The sequence below is a fragment of the Pieris rapae genome, chromosome 1 (genome assembly GCF_905147795.1).
Source record: "Pieris rapae chromosome 1, ilPieRapa1.1, whole genome shotgun sequence".
Classification (NCBI taxonomy): domain Eukaryota; kingdom Metazoa; phylum Arthropoda; class Insecta; order Lepidoptera; family Pieridae; genus Pieris; species Pieris rapae.
This window is the reverse complement of record NC_059509.1, coordinates 12370857-12394935: the sequence shown is the minus strand read 5'-3', so window position 1 is coordinate 12394935 and position 24079 is coordinate 12370857. Positions and strand designations below refer to the sequence as shown.

The following is a 24079-nucleotide window of genomic DNA, read 5'->3' as shown; positions in this document are numbered from 1 at the left end:
TATTTTTGCCAGTGGTTCCCCTTCGGTCTACGCTCTTGATTTGGCTGGCTGTTAGTGTAAATTTTGCTTTATAATGAGTATTAAATGAACGTTATGTAGATAAGCTCGACAAATAGAACCTTTTTATAAATATATAATTATAATTGGTGATGAATGCAACTTTTTTATGAATGTTAAATATTAAATAATGAAATATCAAGCCATATAAATCAAAACCATAATACATATTCATATTCGCCGAACGGTATCGGCGAAATTCAGCAAACCAATATATAAAACGCACTATTATTTTTGTACTACGATGTTTAATCATTGCAATTAACACATTTGCAACTTCTTGGCAGTACCTACTTAGGCAACTTTTTGTTTTGTTTGTAAATTCCCACTGATCGATAATACGTCTTAGGAGAAAGTCAGGCTTTTAAGAAAAATACTCTAGTGCCGGTTTTGGTCAATTCCTTATTTGGGGTGGGTTCAGTTATAAATTCGTGTCAGATATTCTGCAAGTACGAATATTCGTAACGTATTGCTTCTTTTTATTTTAACGAATAAATATCGCAATACAGCGAGGAAATGCTGCCAGCGTTAAAGGTACACAGCCACGGACCAAATAAAATCGTAAAAACTTAATTTATAAACTATTAACCTACCCTCGACATATATAATTTACTGTAGCGATGTTGTGTATATTATTTATCTATTATATTAATATATACATACGTATTATATACTTTATTTAATTTTTCAACATTTTTGTATTGGCATAGTCTGTAAGGATAATGCATATATTTCTATAATAAATAAATTCATTTTAAATATACTCTTCGAGTCATTTCATTTAACCGCATTACTATTTTTACAAACATTTATATTAAATTTTATTTAGTGTAGAAAACAAATAATTATAATATTGATTTTAAATTATAAGACATACAATAAAACCATTTACCAATTCATCTCATTTCATGTATTAAGTTTTGATATCACCCACGTTTAAGTTACCCTTACATAACTAATACGCGTGCGTCCCACCCCACATATAGGTCAGGGGAAGAGGCGCGGGGTATGGGGCAAAGGGACGTGGGCGGCCCATGTCCCTATCGACCGCACCCCGGAGTAGCATCCACCCACAGAAAAAAAGTTTGTAAATACATAGACATCCATTTTAGTGTGGAATTCATAGGGTCTTTTTGATTTATGACTTATAGAATCCAACGAATTAAGAACGTTCGTTTTACTTAGTACTTAATGCACTTGCTTTAGTAAAATTGTGATGATGGCATTAAAATAAAACTGGCGGATCTGATCTACGTATCATTTTCTAGAGGTTCCAGCGACAGGGCATTTTATTTTTATTTTTTATAGATAATCTTCGAGATTGTGTCGGAGCAATGGCGCTGGTATCATCTGTCTACCACAGTCAAAGTCAAATTAATGCAAAACTGTTTTTTGGTTTATTTGATTTGCCAATATCAATGAATCTACAAATTACAGACTATTTGATAGTCTGTAGTAGGAGAAATGATGTTGGTATTAACGCCATTATTATTCCGCCATAATAATCACATGAATCCGGCATGACAACAGTAACATTGATTCATTACACAAATAACACGGTGTCCTCGAAATAGTGAATTCATGCTTTGTTCGCGTGTGCCTGTTTTTTGCTTCTCTTAAAACTTTGTAATAAACCGTATGTGCCAAAGTATCATTACGTAGGCAAAACAAGTTAAGCGACGATATATTTTAATTTGTTATGAAAAAACACTTAAATAAAACTCTATATTAGTCTAGTATCATTTAATAAGCGCCATTAAATTTGACGAATAATTGCGGTCATAGTATCGTTGTATATCCTTGTTTTTATTGATTTTTAATTATTTTTATTATTGTTATTAGGTTAAGAAAATTGTAAATACCGTATATTTGATTAGATTTAGGTTTTATTAAAGTGTATTATGTTACGTTATAAGTTTACTGTATATTTTAGATTACAGTGAATATATACTTATCTGAAGAGGTAGATGACCAAGCTTTTCAGTCTAAATCCATGTTCAAAATTTTCATAATTGTCTAGTTTACTTACTTACTGAAACTGGTTAAGTTGTTAAATCTGACATGTTCTCTGAGACATAATTTCATAATCTTAACCGACATTTTATCTCTCTCAAATAAGCAAAAAAAATTCTGTCTAGGTCCTTCATTCCTTGTGGCACTGCGAGTCACACAACATATACATTATACATGGATCCACTTTTACATAATCTAATCTTTAAATGGAATTTACCCAATTGTAAGGACACACAAGATATATAGATCCCATTGTGTGCTGTAAATATCATTACGTAATGATTTACGTATAGTCCGGTCAATATAGACATTTTAAATAAAAAATATGCCCGGAGAGCCAAAAATTGGTGAAAAGCTGGGGTTTACCATTATAAATAAAGTTTTAAAATCACCACCGATCAATCAAAAAACAAAAGTTATTCGAAGTCCAAGGGCAACATTTGAGGTTTTTTGAAATTTTCTCGAAAACTATGTTTATCAAAGAATCTTTTAAATGTAGATCTTAAAATTCTTACAACAAACATAGTTTTATTATTTTTTCCTAACAGTTACCATTCCTGACTTCCTGAGATATCGCGATGCTCATGAATCACATTATATTATATGATATGCACATATAAGCCGTACGTATATATATATATATAATCAGGCACTTAAGACAAATATAAATACCTATACGTGTCTCTTTTCTATATATTATATATATATTTGACGGTTACACTGTGTATTTTTCTTTTTAATTATCCTAAACTTGTCATGATAGTGGAGTACAGGGGAAGCCACGCTAAAAATACGTGCCGAATAGGGTACCTCACAGGTGGCGTGAAAATGTGTGAAAACGCGGTATCTCAGGAATTGTCATTAGGATAAAAATATTAGAGACAATTTTTGGGTCTCCGGGAATTTTTGTTATTTGACTAAAATTTCTATGTCTAAATTGACCAGACTATAACAATCTAATATAAAGACAATCGAGAATTTGCGACTAGCTGAAAACGTGATAGCCACGGTCAATGCGGCCTTCTGCGGCTGGCCGTTACTGAAAAATGCAGTCGAACACGTTTCGAACGAAATTTGGCCCGGAATGCGTTCTTTTTATAGATTTATTCAGAGCAGTACAGCATTTTAGCGCATTGTAATAAATATTAACTGTAGTAGTCTGTTCAAAGAATTGTTAGATATAAAATTAAAATATTTTTTTATAGTGAAACATCTTTACGCGCGATTTTGTCGAAGAGAAGGATGAGAGCGATTGAGACCGATTGAGAGAGAGAAAGAATGATGAAGAAAAGTAGTTAATTTATTCGTTTAGTAGTATATAATATATTATAACTGTAGAAAAATGAAAATTTTACATAACTTCTTGTGCCATAAACGTAAATTTTTTATTTATTTATAATATCATTAGCACGTATACAGCGTGTACACAGTGTGAATATAGAGTTACAAAAAGGTACATGGAGTGATCATATATTGGTACATGATCATGTGTCGGGGCTTTTACCTAAGTGACGATTAATTTACAAAGAAGTTTCACTTCTAACATGTGTATGTACTTTGTATCCAAGCCCTTTTCTTTCTTTTCGAAATTTAAATAATTTACATCAGGTAACCCAGTCACCGCCAACGGATTGTCTTGGTGCCCAGTATGGTCCTCTGCACAGATCTGCTTGATCTAGCTCTATTTTTTATAGAACAGTGGGCAAACGGGCAGTAGGCTCATCTCACGTTAAGTGTTACAGTTCCTAATGGACATGGAATGTGTTCGCCAAAGACCTGCATTGTAAAATGTATTTTTTTATTAGGTATATATTACAAAGTTTAATAATTTTATATTTTACATCAAATTGAATAAAATTACCGACGATATATCTTAGAAGTCTGTTATGATTTAAAAAAATCGCACACTAAAAATTATCTTTTCCCGGCCTGTCATTTGCCAATATTTGGAACAACGCGGACAATGAGTCATATTAATATTCTCTTATCTCAGAATCTTTTACTGTGCTGTACTTCATACACCTATAGAATATGACATGCGTGGGAAGCTAACCTTAAACTGTCAAATTATATACGTGCCATAAACAATTGTCTCTACAGGAAGCTCAGCTGAGCGCCAGTCGAGTACGGGGCGCGCGCCTATCGATTGCCACCAGGGCGGAGGGCAAGGCCACCCACGTCTCAAACTGTCACCTCTTAAATCCTTACAATTTCACGCACAATTTCATTTGCATTATATGCAAGGCACCCTCATTGATGCGTGACAGTTGAGTGGAAAATAGAATCGGGCCCTATATCTTGTATTAGTACGTGGTTAGTTCTGGTGGGTTTATCACAAATAACCAAAGTCAAAGTCAAAGTTATTCATATAGGTAACACAATGTGTGTACATTTAATGTATATATTTATAATTTTCCATTTACTGCTAGTTCTCAAATCAAGGGCGTAGAACGGAAGAGAAGAACTGGCAATAAAATCTCCGCCACTCTTTAAAAAATTTATTAAATTATTTTTACATTTAGCATCTCTTTAATTAGATAAACAGGAAGCATCCCAATCGGCTAGAAAAAGAATCGATGCGAAATATAATATGTATATGAAAATAATACCAATTTTTATTGCTAAAGAAATTTATGAGATCTGAATTCCTGAGCCGGTGACTTCATAATTGCAGTGCAGCAAGACCGCAATTGAAATTATGAATTAATTTGCTGCGGACATACAAGTACCAATTTTCACCAACCGGTCAGCATCAAAAGCTCCATCTAAGCTGATCATATCATGTACCCTCCACGAGCCCTTGATTCATAATAAAACACTACTTCGGTTACCGTGACGATGGTGCTCAATAGTCCCTGGGCGAAGCGAGATCGCGCATGCTCGCTTCACATCGATCCCAACACCCCAAAACCCCCCATACCCCACACCCACAGCGTGGGCAGACACATCCGAATAATTTCGTAACTCAATGAAGGATCCGATAATGAAACCAGATTGATGGATGGATTCTGAACAGTATTTGCTATTGTTATCGAAATGTATAGGAATAGATGTAAGTAATTGTAATTGAATTGAATAATATCAAAAATTGAGATTTTTCTTTAAATGAATTACCTATACTAAAAGTACTTGGGATTTTTAATTATTAGAATCGGATTTTTAAACGGCATCTATTCGGCGAATAGGCTCACCGTTTCACACATGTGGCCACCATCCGGCAATCCTGTTAGATATTTTTATACCGTGATCTTTTCTCATGAGTGGTTTAAATATAGAGATTTAGCAGTGTGAAAGGATTAGCTCATTGCAGTGATATAATAGGTATAGCGAAGGGTTGGTCGAGGTGCAGAGGTGATCTCAGCGAGGCGGAAGGGGGGCGGTGCAGGTGGCAATGCATCAGCGGGGGCAGGGGGGCCCCGCCTCCCGCGCCCCGCGCCGACTCATTGCCAAGTTCAATGCCAAGGTTATGCGCGAGTGAGTGCGATTGCGCGCCGCAATGCAGGAGCGGCCGGCAAACAGCGCGCCGTCAGTACCACGACGACGCCGATGCCCACCGCATCACCTTTCTAGAGAGCATTACTTAGTTGAACCGAAATTTCAATAAGGAAATCACATTGCCCGTGCTTTGTTTGCAACGTGATAGATTCGTGAACAGTCTGTGTTTGGGGTGCGACGGCAGCCGGCAGCCGGCAACCAGTTATGCAATAGCTTGAATATGCCGGTAAGCTGTAAGGTTAAGTTTTATGAGTTTACCTTTTCTTTACGCATCTAATATAATATTCAATGATGATTACAATATTGCGATAGCTTTACGGAACTGTTAAATTTATTTAGTCATATGGCGATGTCCAGTTCTTGGTATTACGTGTAACACCATTCGTAGCCATGTTTGTTCTACTCACTGCGTACTAAGCGTGTTGGTCAATTTATCTTTTTATCTCTGAGTCATGTTATCATTATCATATAATCGTTTGTTTATTGAAATAAGGAAAATTCTATAACTCCTTGAAATTGTGTATTTAGAGTAGAATTTTAAATTTATATGTCCTGACTTGAGAAATGAGAATTAAGATTTCGAGATTAAGATATTGTCTTAAGTACGAAAATGAGTACCTATTGGGATATAATTTAGCTGAATAAAATGGCAGCCAAAATTCCTTAGACCAAGGGCATCAAGAATCGACAAAGGGACCGATACACTCGTATCCTGTTGGCGAGTTCGCAAAAAATGTCGATCTCACAAGTTCAAGGTAATCGGGTGATTCCAGCCATCGCTAGTTTGGTAGCCTTCGTTCAAACTACTTTAAAATTGGCTTATACACACAATACGCACACACAAGTAAACTTTAAAATACCGTGTCTATCACCACGCTATAGCTATAGACTTTCTATTCCATGGATTCGAATGCGAAGCAAAACAATACGTGGAAAAATATAATTCACAGTTTCGTCTGAAATAAACATGGGCTCGCGGGAATTTACTCTAAATTGGCTAAAATATTATGTAACTTATAAGTACTTTGGTATTTCCATCTTAGAGAAGGCATTTTATGCTTAATTTATAATCTTGTTATGTATAATTGGTTATGAAAACATTTTACACTAAGCCGATGAATGTCCTTTATTATTGGTGACCTATTTTCGTCCCGAGATTATAAATATGTATGTTTGTCTTTATTCCCATTGACCAATTTTACGTCGGCTGTACAATTAATTCCCTAAAGGATGGAAATATATTTTAGTTTTTAGTTACAGAAAATCCAATAACATAAAAATATAAGTTTCAAATTATTTTAAAAATTACATATTTTTTTATAAATGTAAAAATTTATAAATTTCAAACCGTGTTAGCTGTATTTGGTTGTTCGTAGATTAAACAGTTTACTAATTAGGCATTCAATATATGATTTTGAACAGAATATTTGTCTCAGTTTTAAAGTGTCGAAAATGAAGCAAAATGCGTGTTTTTCTCAATTCGCTTTTACGCTCATTATTTATGTATTTGTGCAATTGGGTCAGATTACAGATACTGTCTGGAGAGGAAAAGCCGCTTTTTCACTCAAATCTTTTTCAGCTATAAAAGCGCTTCATGTGTTGTAAATACGAATATCAATTCGACTCTATTAATAATTAAACATAAAATTATTAGATTATCTTTGAATATATTTTGCGTTGTAATACTATTGTTGGGTGAAAACCAGGGCTAGCAATAGTCCCGAATTAATCAGTACTATCGTGTTAATCCACAATCCATATTCTATTAATGGTATTTGTCATAATAATTATACTATTGATTTAATTTCCGTTGTTATTTTCTTCACATAATTACCACTATTGAAATTATAATTTTCCTGTATGTTTGTATGGAATTTTTAAATATCTGCTACAGCCAATTGTTAGGCAAAAAATGTGATTGCGCAACTCACTAGAGTCTAGATTTCGAAACATCTAAAGCTGGGCTCTTTGAATTTTTAACAATGAACATGTTTTGGGGCTTCCCAAATGTTACCTTGAATCACCGCAATTTGAAGCCATAATTGCTAAAATAATTGTCGAAAGAAAAAAGTTTAAAGAAGTCGTACAAAGGAGAAAATTTCATTTATAAATAAATTCATGACATTTGTTATATTGGTCGAAATGAAAATGACTCATTTCGACCACGAAATTGTTTGTAATTGTCTCTAAGATTTTAGACTAGAGATGTTAATATTCACTCGCTTATTAGGGATTACAATACTAGGTATATTTATGTCAGTTTCTGTAAAACTTTGGGTAGGCTAGATGATAATAAAGATGTGTATTTTAAGACTAATATTTTTTACGGAATGGACTTCTCGCCTCCTATAAGAAGCTGTCTTTTTACCAGAATTTTCCATTAATTTATCATTAACTAGCTGCTTCCGCGAACTTCGTTTCTCCTTAATGCCTAGCCTACCTTTTTAGTATATGCCAACATGGAACATTTTGCTATGCTACCCCCTTTTTTATTTTTTGGTTGATTTTTCACTCCCGTTAAGGATAATAATATAATATATTGCCCCTTTTTCATAAAACATTGTGTCAGTTTTTGTCTGTGGTTAGGATTTTTTGGTAAGAAAGATGAAGGCTGTTCTATATTTTAGTGAAAACGGTCCAGTTAGACTAATACACGAATTTGACTTCTCGCCTCAAACTTATAGTTTCACAGAGATATCTTTTCCAAAAATTGGATTTATTTATCATTAACAACTTCCGCTTTTTAGATAACATATTTATATTTTTTTAATTATCAAGATATCTAAATAAAATAAATAAATAAAAAATAATTCTGGTATTTAATCAATAGTTATTAAATATATACTTACTGTTAAAAGTTTTTAACTAATCTATTTTAAATAATTAACTGAATAAGGGGTCAGAATTGAGAATTAACAGAAAGTATTTATATATATAATTTTATATACATAAAATTCATATTTATCTATTATTAATATATAAGGTAAATAGTCGTAAAAAGAAAAGGATTTTCATATAACCAAGGAAAGGTACATTTGTACACCAGTTTAAATATCTAATATTCCCTTGACTGCATGAATATTGATATACACGTAGTAAGGGTAGCATTTTCATTTTACAAGAGTTGAAGCAACCCTGCAAAAACTGTTTTAGTTATGAAAATACCTTAAATGCATTTGCTTTTATTGTTAATTTCGCCAGCCAGAACTATTACAGGAATATTTTTGGCTTGATTTTCCCAAACAATGATGTAAACGATATTTATCGTTCATTAGGATAAATAAATAAATAAATTAATCAAGCTTTGCTGGATTCAGAAGTGTTTATAAAAACAAAGCTATAACCTTCGTTTTAAATGTTCGCATGAGTATGTTTCGCTATCAACATCAGCTGACGACCGCCGCGTCACGTTGACGTTTCAATTATGGCGGACAACATGGCCGCCATGTTTATTTACCAGCCTTAGTCATAGCATTTTCATAAAATATTCTTCATGTTGCGTTTTTACATCGTCAATTTATTATGTGTTTAAAGCGTTATGAGTATGTATAGGAATAGCACATAATAAACCTCTAAGTGATATTTCATGGTATGGTAAACTTAGAATTTATATAATAATATATTAAGTTTAAAGTTAATTTATTTTACGTATCTACGGGTTTGAACTTTGATCAAGTAAAACATGTCCAACGGAAATATAATACGTAAACATTGCTTTGAACTTCAAATAATAAAACATGCACTTATTTATATTTAATTTAAAAAAACGTAAGCCATAGTTTGTGAGGTTCATAAACAATGCATTTCTGGTCTGTATTATTATTTGATAATCAAGTTACAAAGCTCATAGATCATTGAGTCATTCATGGAATTTTTTTCTTATTATGTCTCGTAGATACTATAAATATAAAGAAGAAAAATATTAAAAATTGTAATAAATACTACGCCCTTGGTACTTGTAATAGTCTTATTTAATTACCTACATCAGTCATGTACTTTGTACTTGACAATTGGCATTATCATGTATGATATTCATAATAAATAATTATTCGACATTTTCTTTGTCAATTTTCAATGGAAATATTGCGTAAGTCATTTTATAAACTACAAATTGACAGTAAGCTTTATAGAATTTTTTGTCACGTTTATTTGCTTTAAAAGTGATAAGGACAAATCTGTGTGTTTTGAGTATATTCATAAATAGTGAATATATACTATGTATATGTATGTATTTCTTGATACAGGATATGGGGAGTTAAATGGTGCTCATGTTTCCTTAGATAGTCTATGTTCCTTAGCATCCAATTCAATATCGAATATCCGTGATTGCATATATTCTGTATAAATGGTTTAATTTGATGTCAAATTTGACAAATGACTCTTTTTACAGAATTGCCGCGGTTTGGAGCTCCGTTTTGAAGACGTCGCTTTCTATTGCCTTATTTTAAATGTAAGTATATTTCAAATTTGGAATGCGCATAATTTAACAATGGTGGAGATTGCGACGTTAGAGCCAGTAAGCATGATTTAAGTAAAGTCATCACACTGAGCATAATCGTTCTTTACTGCTCTTTATTAGTGAATTAAGTACATAGTTGCATTATTAAATGTATGAACGTATGTGGACTCGCTAATAATATCCAGCTTCATTAATCGTCCGTCACAAAATAACCCTATGTATATAACAAAAGTGTAAGAGCCAATTCAATAAATCACTTCAACGTGACCCAAAGTAGAAATATATGAACAGTACAAGTGCATCTTGCAGCCTAGTCTTTGCGATAGAAATATACGCTGAAATTCTAAAGATTGTCTCAAAAAAATATCGTTTTGGTATATGTAATTTTTTCTATTGTATTCACTCCATCCCATGTTAAAGAAAGTTCCTGTTTAATAAATATGTTTATTATATTACATACCAGAAACACTTCCGTAGATAGTATAGTTTGTATATTGGATAACTGTATATATCTCAAGACACGTTTCGCTCTTTAGCTAAATCTTGTTAGTGTGTGTAAATGTTACATATGTGGTCGTGTGCAGCTTGCACATGCGCTGGGAGGGGCACGGCCATGGCCACCGAGACCTTGAACGCGCCTAGTAACAGCGACGGGTTATTTTTGTTCCACTCAAAGCACACATTTTGTTGGGAAATTTACTAGAAATTTGTATCTGTAGATAGAGATGTGTACCTTTGAATGGCGTCAGGCCAGAGCACAGACTATAAAATTTTGTATTCAGATTATAAACATACCGGTAACGTAACTTATAAATGGGGATTGTAAAAGGATTTGGACACTCTTACCACATAGGAGTAAAACATAGTTTACTGCCTTTTCTCAGAAGCCAGCACAAATTTCATAATAATCGGTCAAGCCATTCAGCGGCTTTAGAATGTTATTTACTAACACATGTGGATTAAATAGTACAGATACAATCGGGTAACATAAATTATTAGCCAAAGCAGCCTAATCGCTAACAAGCAATCTCTTCCAGGGAACCGTATCATTAATCACAATGTATGATAGGTTTTCAATTGTCATATACATGTATATAAATATATATTTTACGCCATATAGCTCTTAGGTTAATTTTAAGTTAAAAGCATTAGCATGGGTCGAAAGCCTGGCTTAAATATCTATGTAATACATCTCATGTAAAGGACCGGAAGCAACTGGCAGAGGTCTAAAAGAGTTTTCTCTATGTAATAATGTTTTACTGTTGTAAACATGACATTTGTTTTTACAATTTAAAAATAGAATGCCCTTTGCTTTATAAATAGCAACCATATTAATTGCTTACGTCATTTATAACTTGCACCCACTCTGTTTTATTTTTAGGGCGATCATTTAATAACATATAATCCAGTTTCTAGTAGAACAACTGACATAGTTGGCATAGTGTTATTTAAGTATATATTACAAGTGTAAAGCACTCGAAACGCACGTTCAAACCCGCTTTTTATACTACCGGACTCAGCAGTACCTTACTGTACTCACATCTTAAATACAAAACACAAAAAAAAGCATCGGAAGAAACGGTCCAGACTTTAAATACTAGGAACTTTTATACTAAGTATTTTCAATGTGTTGTTCTTGTAAATAAAAGACAATTTTATTTAAATATATATTTACATTAGTATAATGGATTCGTTAACTCACGATTACTTGTATTCTCTTAAACTCGTCTTACAATAAAAGTACATACATAATATGTTCAATGTTATTGCTGTATTTTACATTGTAAAACGGATTAATTTAAAACTATTTAAGGTTTATGTTCCGTTAACTTAAATATAAATCTCACTTGAACACTTAAAGGTAGTCTTTAAAACAACCCGCCGATATAAATATAAATCTAAATTCGTAGGTAGATTTCTATGTTTTCCAATCCGACATTTTGTTTTGGCAGGCATCGATCGAACCTTTGATTTTCAGGGAAGCGTTTGTGCTTGTTTAGCCCAAAATTAGTAGATCAAATCCGTACAGTTTCGTATCTCACGTATTTCACGAAATTCTAAATATATCCGTATTTTAAACTAGCTTCCTTCGTTTCGCCGTAATATGAAGATTTACTTAGATTTTTTCAGGAGCTGCATACCACGAAATGTAACATTTTACTATCCTTTACCATATCCATAAACCTTACTCAGAATTCAAGGAATAAATAAAAAAAATACTCGAATTACTCGAAATCGCTTAATATATTACGTACGTATTTTCCAATACATTTATATATACATATGTATATTTAAAAAAAAAAGTATAGATTAGTGATATGTAAAAATGGGCCTTTATACATTGTTAAATTATAAAAAATAATTTATACCCACTATGATGTATCATATGTCCAACGAGTATCCGAGGTCGTTCAGTATAATTAACAACTTACCCGCATGTTAATTGAAGATAGGGTTGCAATGGCGAAGCGAAATGTCTTTGAAATATGTCAAACTGCTTTTAACACGAATTGTAATTCCTGACTCAGACATTTATCAGTCCACTAAGTATTATGCTTATATATCGATATAGTTTCATAGTAGACAATTGGAAATTATATATATTGCGTTTACCATTAAAAAATATCGATTTTTGAAATAATTAGCGCCCATACATTCATTTACGCACAACCAAGGGACGGACGCACTCTCCTTACCACAAATAGTGCTGTCATAAAAAGCTTTATGTGGGACAAAGAAAGGCTGTAAATACGTAAGCCTGGTGAACAAGTGGCGCCAGAGCCGGAAGACCAAAACCTAAGTTATAAATAGGCTTTTGCGTCATCTGCCCACGCGGGGTGTTCCCGGGCGACAAGTGCGCAGGCGTCCGCCCACTTAAATGTCGAAGGGCATCCCGGATCCCTGGATCCTAGGACTCACGAAGCGCTAAATTGATTTCCCGACTCGTGTAGATTTATATAATCGTGAACTTTGACTTTAACAAGTATGGTTTTAATATTGAATTGTGTTTATTCTGTGACAAGAAACTGTAGAGAGGAGATATTATTTTGATTATTATATATCTAATGAAGGTATCGAATTTTTGTTTTTGTGGAAGACCTACCGGGTGCCATTTCTATTATAAAAGCTCATTGAACAAAGGGCAACAAAGCCCGTGAAATGTTCCAGAATTTTTCAGAAGTAGACGTTTTTCTTGAATTTTCTGAAATATTTTTACTATATTAATGTTTTAATGAAATAGGTTATCAGAACAGATTTCGATTTAGTTTATTTTCACAACCAAGTAGCATATAATATGTATTTTGTGAAATATTTTTCGAATTTTGTGTAATTTTCTTTTGTGAAATTATAATTAACATTATACACCTAAAAGCCAATCGTTTACAAATTATTATTCAATTGTTAATACAAATTTCTAAACCTCTTGTCTGCCTGCTATCACGTGAAGACTTACTTAATATTAAGCTAAGGAAGTAATCAATTTTAACAGACAGCTGTCTGGATGTGGTCTCAATTTGTCCGGCTCTAATTCATTTGCGCGGACGTAGGACAAACTTATTGGTTTTATTAAACATTTTTATGTTTTTGTTTGTTCTCTTCGGTTTCTATCTCCTAACAATAAATTGGTATTTATACGAACTTACGATTTCTTAACAGGTTTACGGTCAATTCATAGGATTCCTGATTATAATGCACCTCAATATAAATCTATCTGCAGTAAAATATACTTTGAGTACATGCAACAGATCCATTTAATAATAATCATTAATAAGTCTTCAGGCGTATGATGCCGCAGCCCCTGTTGATCCGTCAGCAATAATAACAATTGCAAGTAAATGTATGAAATTGCATATTTGTATTGCTTCATCTAGTTTATTTTTATTGTATGATTTCTTTTTTTATCATTTTAACGTTTCCCTATAAATGTTGTGCACACTTGCGCCCAAACCCAATTACCTATCTCAATTCAATTTAGACCATCTGATATAGACAGTTTATTTAAAATATTGATAAAATATTTAGTGAAAATAAAATATAAGCCAATAACCAATCGATGGATTGTAATAGCCTACCTACCATAGATTATTTACATAAGTAAGGTCGGATCGCTATATAGACCTTTGTGTGAAAATGAAAGTTCAACTGTGACAATATCCTATCTAATATTATAACTTACACCAGTTTTTAAAATAATTAAAAAGCTATTTGATATGTTTTTAACATAGACATGTATATTTTATTATTAAATGATTGTCTAATTGCTTCAAATTCAATTAAAGAAATTCTATAAGATTTTTTTACATACTTTAATTTGGTTAGCTAGTCTAATTTATTTTAATAAAATGCAATTTATCGGGTCTATGACCCCTATACCCGCCAAGGCCAGTGACACCTGTCAGATTTATCACGAAACAAAGGAGGTTAGACTACTCTCCATTCTGTATTGTCAAATTTATAGATATTCTCTTAAATATTTATTTAACAACGTTTATTTAAAATAACCAATATAAATAAAAAATATATGTAATTTTGATAATTATAATAACTTATTTTTACAATCACGTAAATACTATTAATAATCGTTACAATTTTCTTATCCTACAATGTAATATAAAATAATTAAAAAATATTTAAATAAAAATATATGTATTTACTAGTATGTATTTATTTATTATGTTACGAAGTTTACAAGTAAAGTGGAGACATAAATTGGACACAGTTTTTCTGACCACATTTCATAACAAAATGCATTTTATTTGTGAAAAAGCGTAACGAACGAGATCTAATATTGAAACATGCAAACCATTAAGTTGAAGCTGTTGAACTGATGAGTTATATGTTGCAAATACTTGAGAATTCTATTTCATTTATATATTATGTTATCATTAAATGAGTTGATCGCTTCTTATCTAAGCACTATGATCATAAATTCATGAGCTAATTAAAAGGAAAATAATCTGATTAGCTTAAAAATCTGTTTATGAGAGATGAAAAAATCATAAAAATTTTGGGTTGGCAAACATTTTTGCTACTTGTCAATTTTTTTATTTCATTTGCACACTGCATATATTTATAATAATAATATTATATATCTGTTTGTAATAACTTTGAGCTTCTAAGACCTTTTTTTAAATTAAAGAGCGTGGGAGTCGTTCATAGACAGCCATTAATAGTCAATGAATAAGATTCCTGCAAGCGGATGATTTTATCTATTCATTTGGCTGGAGGCTCACTTGATGTTAAATGATACCGCCCATGGACACTCACTTTGCCAGAAGGCTCGCAAGTGCGGCCTTTTAAGAATTGGTATGTTCTTTTCTTGAAGGACCCTAAGTCGGATTGGTTCGGAAACACTGTGGTTCCACATAGTGGTGGTGCGCGGCAAAAATTGCCCCAAGAATCGTTCAGTTACGAACGAACGGTGTGCGTCTATGGCTGAATAATTAGCCTCGATATACTAGAGTACGTGATTGTATACATATCTGCGTTGTAAGATATGCAATTTATGACTCACAAGAAAAAATGTAAATTTAATATTACCTTGAACATTATAAGCAAAACAGCACCATCTATGAACATTGTTGCTATTTTTATAATCCACCTGTTTGCCGGTCGAGCTTTCTCTGCCAAAATGTTATACGCAATATAATAACAAAATGTATACTATACTATGCTATACTTAATTCAGAATTAAAATACCAGAACTTAATCCAACATGGGTTTGATGAGGTTTAAGTTTCTATTTAAACTAAACAAAATCTAAAGTTTGCTTTTTGTGGGTAAATCGGGAACTCCGCAAATGTTATATATATAATATATATATATAACCAAGCAATATATGCTGAAATATTTAGGACATGCGCAAGAGTCTCATTGTGTTATAGGAATCCACATACATTCACAATTTATACCTTTAGCTAAATGAATTATAATCGGGTTAATTTCTATGGTAATAAATACATAAAAAAGGACAAAAATGTTAGGAATGCTGGCTTTATAATCTTTTAAAAGAATATAATTAATAACTATACGATATCATTATAATAATGCATTAATGACGTAACGGAAATAACTAAATAACTGCTTATTCTTTAAAATACAGCTGTGATAAATAAGAAAAAAAAACAATCTTCATTGCAAAGAAAGTCTAAAGTTTAAATTATATACATATTTATTTATGTACGCTTTTTCAGGCACCCGAATATTGACTGACTGGCCATAGCAGAACACCGCATGTAAGTAAATTTATATTTTTTATATTACATATATCCTGAAAACTTCGATTGTTAAATAACTTGAGTTATAAGAAATAAAAATACGTAAAAAATATAATTATTGAAAATAAAAATGCTTGTAAAATTTGGTGTATTGCGATACGATCGAAAAATCATATTTTTTATCTATTATACATAATGAATTGTACATAATATGCATATATTATGTGCATTGTAATTATTTAATGGTCGTAGGTGTACACGTGTATTTATAATCGGTGATATCACACATAGCCAATACTGATAAGATACGTTCATCAAATATTTTATACTTAAGTGAAAGTAGTTATCTTTAGAATCGATCATAATTGAATATTAAAAATAAATCCTCAAACTAAATTTAAAACTACACTTTACATTGTCATTACTACATACTAATAAAATAACTTATTTATTATTAAACAACGTAAATACCACATATAATATGTATATATAGTATCTTAAAATACGCCGAGTAACAAAAACAGAATGGTATACGATAAAAAATACAATGACGTATTTTAGTGGCCATCGCGTGCGTTAGTTAAATTCCTGGTCATCATTGGTTTGAGTTTGTAAACAGGCTGATCGCGAAAATAACTTTAAACATGTCAATGAATATTGTATAGCGTACTGATGCAGTATATCTGTAAACAGGTAGCAATACAAAGTAGATACATGACGTAGATAAGACAATATTCCACAACAACCGATTTGCACGTGTTACGTACGTAAGAATGTGTGCGTGCGCCAAGGTCAGGCACGTGGCGCGTGGGGAGGCCGACCCTACTTTTCCACCCTTTCTACAGCTGCCCGTCTTCTTACCTATTTATTATATAAAACTTTTTTATTCTTATACTTAAGCTTGTACTGTTTCGTTAAGTTATGAAATTATATTTAAAATAGTTTGTTCCGTATTGGAGTAAAACGTTGTATTAAACATTGCTATATACGAATTATTGTATTTAAAAAAGCAGTAAAAATGAAATTATCATAAAAATATTCTTGACGCAAATGTTGACGTCATAAGTTATTGTTTCATAATCGATTTAAAACACTTGTTTATAGCATTTGAACCCCTATTTAGAAAATATGTACCTATTAAAAACGTTAAATTACTTGTATTGATTTAAAGTATGATATTTAAATTTGCATACATTTTTGTCAAGACCGAAAATGTATAGGCATGTCAAAACTGAGTACATAATCTTTTAAGTAACGTTGTCTCGTTTTATCCCAGCGTAAACACGTTTAGAGACAAACACAAAAGAATAAGGTGGCAACATGTTAACTTTACCAATGTTGTTATTATAAATGGCATAATATATAATTATAAGAGTAGTGTAACGATATTTCCATCTCTTTGAAAGGTATTTATTAACGGACATGAACTAGTGTCTACCTAACCTAGTGTTGTAAAGCATTCGAAACATTCATTTAAATTACAATGTTATTATTTTACGTTTTAATCCGTTAAATAAATATGTATTTATAATATTGTCAAGTATAGTAGTGACATCTTGAATTGTGAAATGTCTATAGTAAGCTTGGGGAAAGTAAAAATGAATTTAGTTCTGTAACTGTTACATAGGTGGCACTGCAAACGTTGTAAACATGTTAACTGAAGCAATAGATGGCGCGACTAAACAAATTTTATCCAAATTTTCTCTTTATTGCCATTTGATATTAATCGTTATGTTCGTGTGAGACAAGTTTTCTTGCATTTCACGTGTTATATTGCTTAGTAATTTCTCTTATTACGATTGTTTTACTTATCTAACTGTATGTGTCTTATACATACATATATAAATCACGAGAATTGTGGCCGTATATATCGTGTTACATAGAACACGTGAAAGGTCAGAAATCCTTTCATAAAGTCATGTTTGTTTCCTGTGCTGTGAAAAGAAGATATGAAGATGGGGCTATGGAACAACCGGGTGCCACGCTGTGCTCTCTCGGGAATGATGCGAGTGAACACAGCTGGTGGTATCTCAGTTGTTCCTTAGTTCACTCCGCTCAGCTCATCAATGAAGCCTTGAAAACGGAAGACTCCAGATAAGTGAGAAGATGGCAGTTGTTTCAATCTCGTGAACGAGCATCAAACGAGACATAACTAAGCAAAACTTTACGTCAAACCGAAGTCAACTTTAACATGAAAAATTGAAGAAAAGTTTTTTTTAAATTTTTATCTTATTACAAGAATTATAAATTTATGGTTGATGTTATTTATGTATGTTTATTTATATATTGAAGTTGACCACATCATACATACTATATATACGGTATATGTTACAAGCTCGTTTATCTAAAATATATGGCAATTTTGGTATCTGATATAAAAAAATAAGAATACAATCAAAATATCGTAAACAAATAAAAATGGATGGAAAATATATTTATAAATTTGTTTAATTATCTATATAACATTGAATAGATTTAAATCAATTATGAAACAGATAATAAAATATACAAAAATGATTAATTTAACAATTGTTATAATCTAATTTTAGTTAGAAATTATTTAATTCGTGTATCGATCGTACAGGATACATAAACTACTCAACTCCATCCTATATTTTTAGAAACGCTGACAATAATGGAAAGAAACACTGTACTTTTTTGGAGCTTGGCGATCGGATAGGTCCTTAAAGACAATTGCCAGATTCCATTGAAAAAAAAATATATATTGAGTCTCGCGACTAACTTACCTGATCAATTTCTAAGAAGCCTATGATATATTGTCATTGACGCAATTATGTAAGTGTACATTATAAATTATAATTAAGTTATTAATGAAATGGTGCACGCAGTGCTAACGGGAAATTGTCATAAGTTACAAGTGAAAGTCTGTGCGTATACTGCCTTCATTGAGTAAAGATTTTATTTTATTAACTTGTACCTAATAATCTTATACGAATATAATTCTTATATTCTTTAAGTCAGAAACTCATGTAACAAAGTAATTTGTAGAAAAGTAGAAATTGAATTAATCAAATAATTTTAAGTTAAAATGAAATTTAGACTTCCGGTAGGTACTGACTTGAACGTACTTCGAGTTTAATTTGCGTAATTCCTTATTAATGTTTTTAACGTAAACTGGTTATCGTCATTCATATTCATTTATTTTCTATACTTTGTAGATCAAACTGTTTTAGAAACTGATATAATTATAAATTTTTAATCATCATTAATAAACAAATCTTGTAAAATTCTAAATTAAACGATTTTTAAAAAAAGTAATGGATTTTTTGTAAGTTTATTGCTTTTCATACTATTGAATGTTATACTAAAATTAGATAACTGTTTATTATATTACTAGATCGAGAAAATTCAATTGAAGTACCAAAACCCTACGATTTGATAAAATTTTATTAAAAGGAAAACTCTACGCAAAACCAATTCTAGTGAAAGTTGTTATGAGAACTTGTAACACATTTCAAGTTGATGTAAAATACCGTCAGTTGAATTATGTTTACGTATATACTGTAAAAGGGTTTATATGACAGCCATTTCGAGACGAAAAGCGTTTTTTAGACTCTGTATAACGTTTGCCTTCAAAGCTAGCGAAAAATCTTGCCCGATTAAAAAGTAAAATGCATCCTGGAAATTAGTTACTTATAAAATAAACTCCGAACCTAACATCATGCTAGACTTAGAGGGAATGAGTAAAGCTTATCCAGAAAGCATATATCGGAATACCGTCCAGATATCGCTGCCCCAAGTGGCAGATTGGCAAGCAGCAGTGTAAGATCGAAGGTGGTTCTGTGCGAAGACTAAGACTCACTGAGTAACCCAGCCTAGTATTGCTCGCGTTGCTCAAAAATTTAAAAATCTTAAGTAGCAATGGTTGGTTTTATTAACTCATAGATTAGAGTTAAACCACTTTGACTATTATTATAATTAAAAAAAACTAACGTTAGAAGTTTTGTTATATGCTACTATTTTATAGAAATAGAGTTTTTTTTGGAAATTACGTCCTTAAAGCTTTCGTTACTAACATGTCTATGTTTTACCACTGTCAACTTCTATACCTAGAAAGACATGATGCCTATTTTTATAAATGCCTAGAAATTATGAACATATACACATATGTTATTTTTTATGTTTTGACTTATTGCTTTGCTTTAGATAAGATTTTCGTGAAACACGGAAAAAATACTTAAAAAATATTTATATTTGACTAGCTGTGCCTTACAGGTTTATCTGCGTAAAAATATAAGTTATTATTATATGATTATATACCTATAATTAAATGTCTTACTAACAATGTGGAAGATCTAGTACAAACATAATTTTTCAATGTTATTTCGGAGTTCTTGATAATTATTATTATCGTTTTGATTGTTTTTTTTTTTATAGAACAGGGGGCCAACGGGCAGGAAGCTCACCTGATGTTAAGTGATACTGCCGCCCATGGACACTCAATGCCAGAGGGCTCGCAAGTGTGGCCCTAAGTCGAATTGGTTCGGAAATGCTCCATTCCACTCATAAGCCTATGTTACTCGCCGATTGGTGATATAAAATCGGTTCTGTAGTTTTAGAGTTTATTATAAACACAATTAAAATATTTTATGATATTTATTTTATTTACTAAAATGTAGCTTTAATTGATATAATATAATATCTTGGCGCCTCCGAGTCTAAATAACTTTGGCTGGGGGCTCACTGAGCACAATTGGCGTGCCAGTTCTGCTTCTTGCATGCCAAATGTCGCTGGCACAGCCCTTGTTGCATAAACGAATTTACTGCAAGGGCAGGTCGAGGTGACGAAACACTAGCACTGGCCCAATCAATCCTCGCTTCTTTTTCTTTTCCTGTTGCATTTTGCGTTCAAAGTGAGTGGAAAAGAAAGCAAACCTTGCTTCACTGTCGACAAAGACACCTAAATTAATATAAAATTTGTTTAAAATATTAAATCTAATAATATAAATATCATGGGTGGTATCACTTAACATCAGGTGAGCCTCCTGCCCGTTTGCCCCCTGTTCTATAAAAAAAAATCAAAAGTATATAGAACGACCAGATTAATAATTTTATTTTAGTTTCGCGTTAAGGTGAATGAAAACGTTTTTACAGAAGTGTTTTATACACTTTATTTAACACATATTGTGAAAGAGGGACAATTTTTTTTCCGTAAAAAAATTCCGTTTCCCTTTGAGTTGCTACGCCGTAGCAGCGTAGAGTATACCGTAATCCATAAGGAAAATGCGTTCACCAAATAGAATTAAAAAATATAAATTACTAATATACCTACAATATTTCACTATTCAAAAAAATACTATTAAAGGATAAGAATGTTCTCGTCCGCGGAGCTGAAAGGCAAAAGTTCAAGGACGTCGGGAACTATATAGCAACAGCTGGATCGATAAAGGCTCCGATAGAGCTCTCCATATTACCATGACGACCTGCAGCCGTGACCTGGAGGGGGGAGGGGGTGCATCGAGCGGCCGGGCTGCATCTAGCAGTTATTTCGGTGCAGCTCGGACGCCGCAGTCGTTCTCCGCGCCTCGCATCGCGCGCGCGTTTCAAACGGACGCCCCCGTACACTCTGCTATACATATACGTGTTATTTATATTAGTTCTTCGTGTTTTTTTTTCTAAAGCTCGCAGTGTTGACGCACCTGTTGCGCGAGGTGAAACCGCGTGGAAAACTCTTTTTCTCGACAGTCGCGTCCACTTTCACCGATCACATTCCGCGCCTACGTCGCACTAAACCCGTCTATGTACACGCTAAGTTAAATCAATTTTACCGCCTTCACTTGTTCGTTATAGTGCGTAAGGTATTGTATTTAACTCGAGCTCTAGAATCAATAACGTTCTATTGTATCTGACGGCCTAAATGTGCCACGCACGATAACTCATATCTAATTACCAGTGATTAAAATAAACATCTGTTTTAATCCTCGTTTCATACTTGCCAATGCAGTTGTCACGTTATGCAAGGTCTGATGCGTTAAGAATGTGTGCTGATAATTTAAGGTGTTGTGTGAGATGCTGCCGCTGGCAATTGGCCAGGGATGCAGCCCTGAAGGTCGCGGATCTGCGGGTCGAGGGGGGGGGGGACAATGTATGACTGTAATGCGCAAGTACAGAGTATCCGGGCTAGGTCTGTAATTGATCATCGATCGGTCACATAGTTCGAAGTACCTCCTTCTACCGCCTCCGCGAAAGTGGAATTCCCAGGATTTTCAAGGTCTATATGCATTTCAAAACAAGGCAGGTCAATGTGTACTAATCATACATTATTTCAGAACATTTCCTTATTGAGACTGTATCTGAAAATGTTTACAACATTATCGAAATCGGCACCGTCAATTTCCCTTGACCGTTTGCCCTTTGGATCCGTCCGTTTTGTTTACCGTTTCCAAAAGTCAGCTATCACTTTCATCTCGGGAACTCGTATTCGAGCATCTCGATTGCGAAACGCATAACACAAGACTTTCACTGGCGGGTCCGTTGACCGTGGCTCGACTTTCTAAATGTCGTAACTCGCAATTGTAATTCGTGATACGCCTCGCCGATACACGCGATGTTACCTTTTTTGCGTCAAATCCGAGAAAGTTTAAAGAATTCCGACAGAACTTCCTTGTGTAATTGCACACCATTTGTAGTTAATATTTTTTAATAATTGCATTAGAAAATTATATTGGTACATATTATTAAAGAGTTCTGACGAAGATACAACATCCATCTACTCCTCATCTAGAGTTCTATTACAATCAGAACTAAAACATTGCTTTTACTATGATCCTGTTGTTAGCTTACCCTCAATTGGATTTGCATTATAAAACAATTTAATACCTACTTTAGGTATAAATAAAGTCACTAAATTATTTTACCCTAGATTCTATTGTCCGTCCAAAGTTGATCTAATGTCGGTTTTATTCTTCAATATCTATGAAGCATATGAATATGATATGAACAAATGAAACTATGAACAAACAGTTGTTTAATCCTAATGAAAATTCGTGGAGAGTTTTAATCAATCAATTCTTAAAGAACCAAGTCTCGTATCGATTCTGAAGCCACTATGAAAACCCTCAACATACAAACGGTATATATTCGCCTCCCAGTAAAATAACGCGCAATGCAACAGGCGTTGGCAAGCCACCTGTTGAATGTAAACCTTCGCTACAGCTGTGAGGTCGTTCCTTTCTTTTCCCAGAGCAAATTGTAATCAAACGGTTCGCGAAGTGTTTTATCCATTCGTTTCCGTAAGGATACAAATATTTTAAAATTAAAATATGGTCGTTAGATTGACAACATCCAATGTAATCTGTTTTCATTCATAGTTAGCTGTGCTTATTAAATTCATATATTTTAGTGTGTCACATTAAATTATATATTATGTCAAATATTTACAGCATAGGCGTACGTTTTATTTGTTTTTGAAATAGGTTAGTATAGAAATATAAATTACTCAAATATAAATAACACTAACATAAATCAAATCAAATCCACAATCTTCTCTCGGAGACCACGACTGCCATAAAAAGTAAAATACTTATTATGACTAAAACGATTAGGTATATTATTTAATTTATATTACTAAACGAACTTTAAATCTATCAGTTAGATAACACAGCGACCATGACCGGTGGTCCTAGGTTACCTAGCCGCGTCCTTGGGCATATTGCCAACCCCCCTCCCCGCACACAGGAAGTCACCCATATTGCTAATAGCCATCAATAGATCAATAAACGACCATTCCTTGTTAATGAGTCTCGATATGGGATGAACATGTCGAAGCATACAATTCCAGTGAAAAGTATATAAAAAACATTGTATTTTTTTGGAT

General features: G+C 32.8%; 1 long non-coding RNA gene across 1 annotated transcript in view; it reads left to right on the top strand.

Moving 5' to 3' along the window:
• Positions 1-5573: 5573 nt before the first annotated feature.
• LOC110997445 overlaps positions 5574-24079 on the top strand; it is a 29010-nt gene continuing 10504 nt past the window's right edge. Inside the window, exons 1-3 of the long non-coding RNA XR_006750236.1 lie at positions 5574-5791; positions 9956-10015; positions 16219-16260. This is a non-coding gene — a long non-coding RNA (uncharacterized LOC110997445). The remainder of the gene's footprint in view (positions 5792-9955; positions 10016-16218; positions 16261-24079) is intronic.